This window comes from Tachypleus tridentatus, chromosome 1 (genome assembly GCF_004210375.1).
Source record: "Tachypleus tridentatus isolate NWPU-2018 chromosome 1, ASM421037v1, whole genome shotgun sequence".
Lineage (NCBI taxonomy): Eukaryota > Metazoa > Arthropoda > Merostomata > Xiphosura > Limulidae > Tachypleus > Tachypleus tridentatus.
In genome coordinates, this window is record NC_134825.1 from 601683 (window position 1) to 610783 (window position 9101).

A 9101-nucleotide genomic window follows, 5' to 3' on the forward strand; every position below is an offset into this window, starting at 1 on the left:
AACCAAGAATATAAAGGAATATAAAATAGTTATGATAAACTAAGAACTTAGAGGAATATAGAACTAGTTATGATAAACTAAGAATATGAAGAAATATAAACTTTGTTATGAAAAAACTAATAACGTAAAAGAAAATGAAAGTTATGATAAACTAAGAATATATCGGAATATAAAACTAGTTATGCTAAACTGGCAACATAAAAGAAAATGAAAGAGTTATGATAAACTAAGAACGTAAAGGAATACAAAACAGTTATGGTAAACTAAGAATGTAAGCGAATATAAAACTAGTTTTGATAACTTTAGAATATAAAGGAATATAAAACTAGTGATAAATTAAGAATATACAGAATAGAAAAGTAGTTATGGTGAACCAAGAATATAAAGGAATATAAAACTAGTTAGAGTGAACCAAGAATATAAAGGGATATAAAACTAGTTATGACAAAATAAGAACATAATAGAAAATAAAGCAGCTATGATAAAGTAAGAATACAAATTCTAGGCAAAACAAATCTCAATTTTCTTTTTGAAATCGAAAGTGCAGTGGCAACAGTAACAAAAATCCGACAAGTGTGTTTTGGTAACAAAGATTTACTTCTGAAGTTTTTTGAAATGACATATATTTAAGGTTGGTTACTGAGTTAGGTAAATAAATTTAATACCTTATGACTTTTGAAAAGTTTAAATACTAAAAAGAAATGTTTTGTAAAAAACGCCGAAAGCTAACAGTAATATTTAAAGTTGAGGGTCTTATGTGAAACACTTTCAAACTTAGGTGCGTGGACTGAACGTTTAATTTCACCATGAGTGTTCTTGGCTACCAACTTCTACTGAAGCATGTGAACAACTTTATGTAGAAGGAATGTTGAGGATACCGTTTTACTCGCTCCCCAGTAGCATCGCAGGAGGTCTGTGGACTTATACCGCTAAAATCGGGATTTCGATACCTGTGGTGGGCAGATCACAGATATTCCATTCTGTAGCTTTCTGCTTAATTCGCAACAAATAGAAAAACGTTTTTACTCTTTAGAAGCTCTTTTCAAATTAAACAATTCTGAGGTAATTTAACTTGTAAACAACCTAAAATTAATAATGCATGTGAAAATAAACAAAAACTAACATCATTGTTGTTCCATGATACCCAAATCAACAGATTGGATAACAACTTGAGAACATCTGTTTATCGTAAAAACATATACAGAATTACTTACCAGATTCGTCAAATCTCACTCCAAATTTCGTAAACGTAACCATACACTCGATTTTCTTGACAGATCGCATAACATATGTTCTAACTATCTCTTTCTTCATACCTAAATGACTAACTTACAGAACATTCTAATAAACAACAGCTATCCCATCATAGCTACTTTACAGAACATTTTAATAAACAACGGTTATCCCATCATATCATCACCTTACAGAACATTCTAATAAACAGCTGCTATCCCATCATAGCTACTTTACAGAACATTTTAATAAACAACGGTTATCCCATCATATCATCACCTTACAGAACATTCTAATAAACAGCTGCTATCCCATCATAGCTACTTCACAGAACATTCTAATAAACAACGGTTATCCCATCATATCATCACCTTACAGAACATTTTAATAAACAACGGTTATCCCATCATAGCTACTTTACAGAATATTTTAATAAACAACGGTTATCTCATCATATCATCACCTTCCAAACATTCTAATAAACAGCGGCTATCCAATCATAGGCACTTTACAGAACATTCTAATAAACAGCTGCTATCCCATCATAGCTACTTCACAGAACATTCTAATAAACAACGGTTATCCCATCATATCATCACCTTACAGAACATTCTAATAAACAGCGGCTATCCCATCATAGCTACTTTACAGAACATTCTAATAAACAACAGCTATTCCATCATAGCTACTTTACAGAACATTTTAATAAACTAGAGAATCCCATCATATCATCACCTTACAGAACATTCTAATAAACAACGGTTATTTCATCATATCATCACCTTGCAGAACATTTTAATAAACAACAGCTATCCCATCATAGCTACTTTACAGAACATTTTAATAAACAACGGTTATCTCATCATATCATCACCTTGCAGAACATTTTAATAAACAACAGCTATCCCATCATAGCTACTTTACAGAACATTTTAATAAACAACGGTTATCTCATCATATCATCACCTTCCAAACATTCTAATAAACAGCGGCTATCCAATCATAGGCACTTTACAGAACATTTTAATAAACAACTGCTATCCCATCATAGCTACTTTACAGAACATTTTAATAAACTAGGGAATCCCATCATATCATCACCTTACAGAACATTCTAATAAACAACAGCTATCCCATCATAGCTACTTTACAGAACATTTTAATAAACTAAGAAATCCCATCATTTCATCACCTTACAGAACATTCTAATAAACAACTGCTATCCCATCATAGCTACTTTACAGAACATTCTAATAAACAACAGTTATCCCATCATATCACAAGCTTACACAACATTCTAATAAACAACGGCTATCCCATCATAGCTACCTTAAGGAACATTCTAATAAACAATGGCTATCCCATCATAGCTACCTTAAGGAACATTCTAATAAACAACAGTTATCCCATCATATCACAACCTTACACAACATTCTAATAAACAACGGCTATCCCATCATAGCTACCTTAAGGAACATTCTAATAAACAACAGCTATCCTATCATATCATATCATCACCTTACAGAACATTCTAATAAACAACGGCTATCCTATCATATCATATCATCACCTTACAGAACATTCTAATAAACAGCTGCTATCCCATCATAGCTACTTCACAGAACATTCTAATAAACAACGGTTATCCCATCATATCACCACCTTACAGAACATTTTAATAAACAACGGTTATCCCATCATAGCTACTTTACAGAATATTTTAATAAACAACGGTTATCCCATCATATCATCACCTTATAGAACATTCTAATAAACACCGGCTATCCCATCATAGCTACTTTACAGAACATTCTAATAAACAACAGCTATTCCATCATAGCTACTTTACAGAACATTTTAATAAACTAGGGAATCCCATCATATCATCACCTTACAGAACATTTTAATAAACAACGGTTATCCCATCATAGCTACTTTACAGAATATTTTAATAAACAACGGTTATCCCATCATATCATCACCTTATAGAACATTCTAATAAACACCGGCTATCCCATCATAGGCACTTTACAGAACATTTTAATAAACAACTGCTATCCCATCATAGCTACTTTACAGAACATTTTAATAAACTAGGGAATCCCATCATATCATCACCTTACAGAACATTCTAATAAACAACAGCTATCCCATCATAGCTACTTTACAGAACATTTTAATAAACTAGGAAATCCCATCATATCATCACCTTACAGAACATTCTAATAAACAACAGCTATTTCATCATATCATCACCTTACAGAACATTCTAATAAACAACTGCTATCCCATCATAGCTACTTTACAGAACATTCTAATAAACAACAGTTATCCCATCATATCACAAGCTTACACAACATTCTAATAAACAACGGCTATCCCATCATAGCTACCTTAAGGAACATTCTAATAAACAACGGCTATCCCATCATAGCTACCTTAAGGAACATTCTAATAAACAACAGTTATCCCATCATATCACAACCTTACACAACATTCTAATAAACAACGGCTATCCCATCATAGCTACCTTAAGGAACATTCTAATAAACAACAGCTATCCTATCATATCATATCATCACCTTACAGAACATTCTAATAAACAACGGCTATCCTATCATATCATATCACAACCTTACAGAACATTCTAATAAACAACAGCTATCATATCATATCATCACCTTACAGAACATTCTAATAAACAACGGCTATCTTTTGAATTTTACTCCCCAGTGGCATATCAATATAGTTTTGGTTTTGAATTTCGCGGAAAGCTACATGAGGGCTCTCTGCGCTAGCCGTCCCTAATTTAGCATTTTAAGACTAGAGGGAAGGCGGCTAGTCATCACCACCCACCGCCAACTCTTGAGCTACTTTTTTACCAACGAATAGTGGAATTGACTGTCACATTATAACGCCCTTACGTCTAAAGGGGCGAGCAATTTTGGTGTGACGGGGATTCAAACCCGCTATTCGTAAATAACGAGTCGAGTGCTTTAACCATCTGGCCATACCGGACCACAATATAAAATAGTAGAAGACTGTGGAAATGAGCCGAAAATTTATTTTGTTGGATTAAAGATGCAATATTAATCTGATTGACCGTTTAAATATATATTTTTATTTTGTATTTAAGTGACCATGAAACCTTATAATCCTGATTTGGACGGATATAAAATTGTGGTTTATCGACGAAAAAATATTTTTTTTTTCATTTTCAGTGATTTTAGCTTTTTTGACTTTTGATGAATTTGGCAAATTATTAATTATTTTAAACTATTCCTTGATGAAGCTTTCACTGCTTTAAAATTATTTTAGCGTTACCCAGTGATACAGCGGAATGTCTCTAGACTTACAAAGCTAGAAGCCGGGTTTCGGTACCCTTAGTGGGCAGAATACGAATAGCCTTTTGTGTATCTTTGAACCAAACTACAAACGAACCAAATTTTATTAATGATTTAGGAATATTTTCGATGTTTCTTGAAGTCACGTTCCAAAACTGATCTTCAGCCATTACTGATACATTAAATAGCGATACCTATATGAAGCTCAGGCCAGTGAATTATCATCTGAGCTACAATTATATGGAAGTCATCTTTAGTTTAGACGAGACACATAAGCAATAAATTCATGCAAAGACGGAACTAAAACTATGGATGATGTTAGAATATTCATCTTCAAGGAACATACGTAAACCAACATGTTAATGTTGGAGTATAAAGCATAGTCATGAACAGGTATCAGCCCTGAAATATGGACTTATGTATTTATCAAATTCTTGTCCAAATCCATAAAGAATAACTCTTATGTTAAAAGTCATCAAATAATCGTCATATAAAATATGATTAGTACTATCCCAGGGAACGTTTCAGTTAAAATCCAGTTTTATCAAACTGAAATATTAGTAACATTAGGTAAATTCGTAGTTTATATGTGAATAGGTGGTCACAACACAGTGGTAGCAGCTATAGATCATGATGATGGTTACATTAAAACTCAAACACTAATTATTATTGACAAAAGTTCCTCAATAGACATAAGTGTCAACGACTATAATTGGTTGTACAAGCACTAGAGCACGCATCACGAAGCAGTCCCAATGGATAACCCTCACTAGTAGTCTGCTTCAATAAATATCTTTAACATGGATGTAACCCACATTGACATTCCAAGCAGATACAGTTCGCTATCTTTTGTATTCTGGTGTAAACAATTGACTCTAGCATGATGATTAACGATCCCTTAGCAAGATGACCAACCATCTATTAGCAGAACGATCAACCACTTCTTAACAGTATAATCAACCATCTCTTACCATGATGATCAAGCGATTGAATGATGCATTAATGATAATTAGATGTTTCAAACTCAGCAACAGACAAGATGCTGAGGAGAATTCACTAACATACTTATATTGAGTAATGCAAGACTGGGTGTTAAAACTTTTATTAAAATAAAGTAGGGAACAACATTTTAACACCCATACCAGCCGTCTTTTTACCTCAAGTGGGTTTCTCGTCACCACGGTATATTAAGCATTGTTCATAGTATGAGTAAATAATATTAATATCTTCAGGGTCTAAGAGAGTCACGAATTTATGTAGGTATTTTACTGAAATAAAACTAAAACTTTTTAAGTCTTCTTTTGTGAATATCTTCAAGAAACACTTTACTTGGATATAATCAATAATAAATTGTTAATCAGCTGAAAAATTTTGAATTTTCATAAATAATTAATATATATATATATGCACACACACTCGCACGAGGTTTTACACATGTTTAAGTCTTTATTCTGGACAAAAGTACATAGTCTGCGACTGCCTTTGATATTCAATAGTGTAATTTTATACAGATACAATATATATGTGCTATATGATTATTTTTCTTATCCCACCTATATTTTGCCCACGAATTGAGCCACTGTACATGAGCATGTTTCTTTTAATCTATTTAAGTCATTATTCTGGCTATGTTTAGTAATGTTTGTAGCTGTATATTGTGTGTTGATTCATCCTACATAAACATGTCTCTGTTCTTTGCATCCATTTAAGTCATTATTCTGAGTAGGTTTAGTAGTGTCTATAATGATACATTATATATTGATTCATCATACATGAACATGTCTGTGTTCTTTAAATCTACTTAAGTCATTATTCTGAGTAGGTTTAGTAGTGTCTATAATGATACATTATATATTGATTCATCATACATGAACATGTCTGTGTTCTTTAAATCTACTTAAGTCATTATTCTGAGTAGGTTTAGTAGTGTCTATAATGATACATTATATATTGATTCATCATACATGAATATGTCTGTGTTCTTTAAATCTATTTAAGTCATTATTCTGAGTAGGTTTAGTAGTGTCTATAATGATACATTATATATTGATTCATCATACATGAACATGTCTGTGTTCTTTAAATCTACTTAAGTCATTATTCTGAGTAGGTTTAGTAGTGTCTATAATGATACATTATATATTGATTCATCATACATGAATATGTCTGTGTTCTTTGAATCTATTTAAGTCATTGATCTGGGTAGGTTTAACAATGAATGTAATTACACATCATGTATTGATTCACCCTACATAAACATGGTTGTGTTCTTTGAATCTATTTAAATTATTATTCTGGCTAGGTTTAGCAATCTCTGTAGTTGTAAACTACGTATTGATACACACTACATAAACATGACTCTGTTCTTTGAATCTATTTAATTCGTTATTCTGGCTAGATATAGTAATGTCTCTAATTATACCCTATGTATTGGTGCACTCTACATGAATATATGTGTTCTTTAAATCTATTTAAGTCATTATTCTCACTCGGATTTGTAATGTCTCTAATTGCACATTATGTATTGGTTCACTATACATAAGGGGTTTCTAAAGTTTTTACACATGTGGAACTTAACATCAGAAATAAGAAACATTTCGGAAACTTAATAAAAAACATATTCACTAAAAATACAAACAACTGGTCACTAACACCAGATAAAGTTTAATTCAAGCTTTTAAAATATAAATGTATTAAAAATATCAATATTTAAAGAAAACATTTTACTTCTACTTGTTTAAAATTTTATACTTCAAAATGTATATCTGAAAAAGTACAGTGTGCTTATTTATTTATTAGTGGCTCGGATGGACTTGCTTTTGTTCACAAAGTGGCTCAGTATTTGTAGTTATGGTTGTTACCTGTAAGCGCAAATCATATTCGATATTTCGCCTGTTTCTAAATTTTGTCTTTGTAACTGTATACAGTGAAAATGTTAGCTCACATAACTGTTGGGTAAGGCATCAAAATTTCCAAAGTTCTGTTACTTACTTCAAGATATTCCATAGCCATTTGAATCAAAAATTGTGTAATTTCTTCCTGGTGAAATTTTTTATGGTGTAATTAGTTGAAATTTCTATAAACTGTTCTTTCTTTTTCAAAGGAAAATCGTTGGCATTTGCAGAGTCGACAAAGGGATTTTGAATCCACAGTACTTTTAAATGAGGAGTGAAGTACTCCACAGTAGTTGTACACAGATATGTGCTGCAAGACTAAAACTTTTGCACTTTCCTTAAGGAAATTTTATTCATAAGTAAAAATCTACTGAAATTTTCGAAGCAATCAAGTTCTTTCATAAGTAAACATTCACCCCAATGTTTTAGCTTGCGTTAAAGCGCTTACAGTTTACTCTGAGCTTTGAAGTACGTTACCCTGGTACCCTGCATTGTAGCATTCACTTCAATTAGATAGATAAATATGTCCGAAAAGTAAGCCACTTTCTGTATCCAGTATTTGTCCCTTAATTTATCTGCAAGCTCCAAATGACATTCAGATAAAAAGAAACTTATCTCCTCACACACTTTATCCCCGAGAACCATCGGACTTCAGTATGAAGCAGTAAATTTGTATGCAAACTTCCCATATCCTCACAGAATAAGCTGAAGATTTTCGCATTGAATGGTCTTGATTTTATAAAATTAGCTCTTTTATGACATCACCCAATACCTCTATTAAATCTTCTGGCATTCGTTTCATTGCAAATGCATGACAATGAAGACAGCAGTGGATACTCTTGATGTCCGGGTTTTTCTTTTTTATGCGTGCTACTGCGCCTGAAGATTTTCCAATCATAGCTGCAGCCCCATCAGTGCAAATACTTGAGCAAATCTGCCATTAGATCTCACATTCTTCATAAATAAATCGATCACTTTAAATATTTCTTCGCCTGTTGTTTGAGTAGGCAAAGGTTTACAAATTACCATGTCTTCTTCAAAATTAGCTTCGTGAATATAGCGAACACAAGCAACATCGCATAACCTGCGACATCTGTTGATTCATCCATCTGAAGCGAAAAAGTTGGACTCGCTTTTACTCGTCTTATTAACTCTGTTAAGCAAATTGTTGATACATCTTTGATTCCTCGAGAAACCAAGTTGTCAGAAAGAGGCACAGAGTTGATGTTTTTAAGAAGTTTCTCATCAATTGTACACACAAATCGTTTGCGCATGGTTTTATCAAATATTCTACAATTGTATAAGCTTTACCTGCTTTTTCAATGCTGTAAATAACACGATATGAAGCAATAAGAGCACCTTTGTTGTTCTTATGGACAAACGAACGAAATGTAGCTTTCCTTGCATTTAGTTACAAACAATTTCTCTTAAAATACTCGGAAGTTGGATTTTTTAATTGGGAGAATTTGGTTTCTAGATGCCGCTTTAACTTTACTACTGTTACTCAACATTGTTCCACATTCAACCCACAACCCACATGGTCCATCTTCATTACCTGTCCATGTAAAACCATATTAAATAAAACTTTCATCATACTTTCTTTTATTTCTGTTTCGCTACTTCATTATCC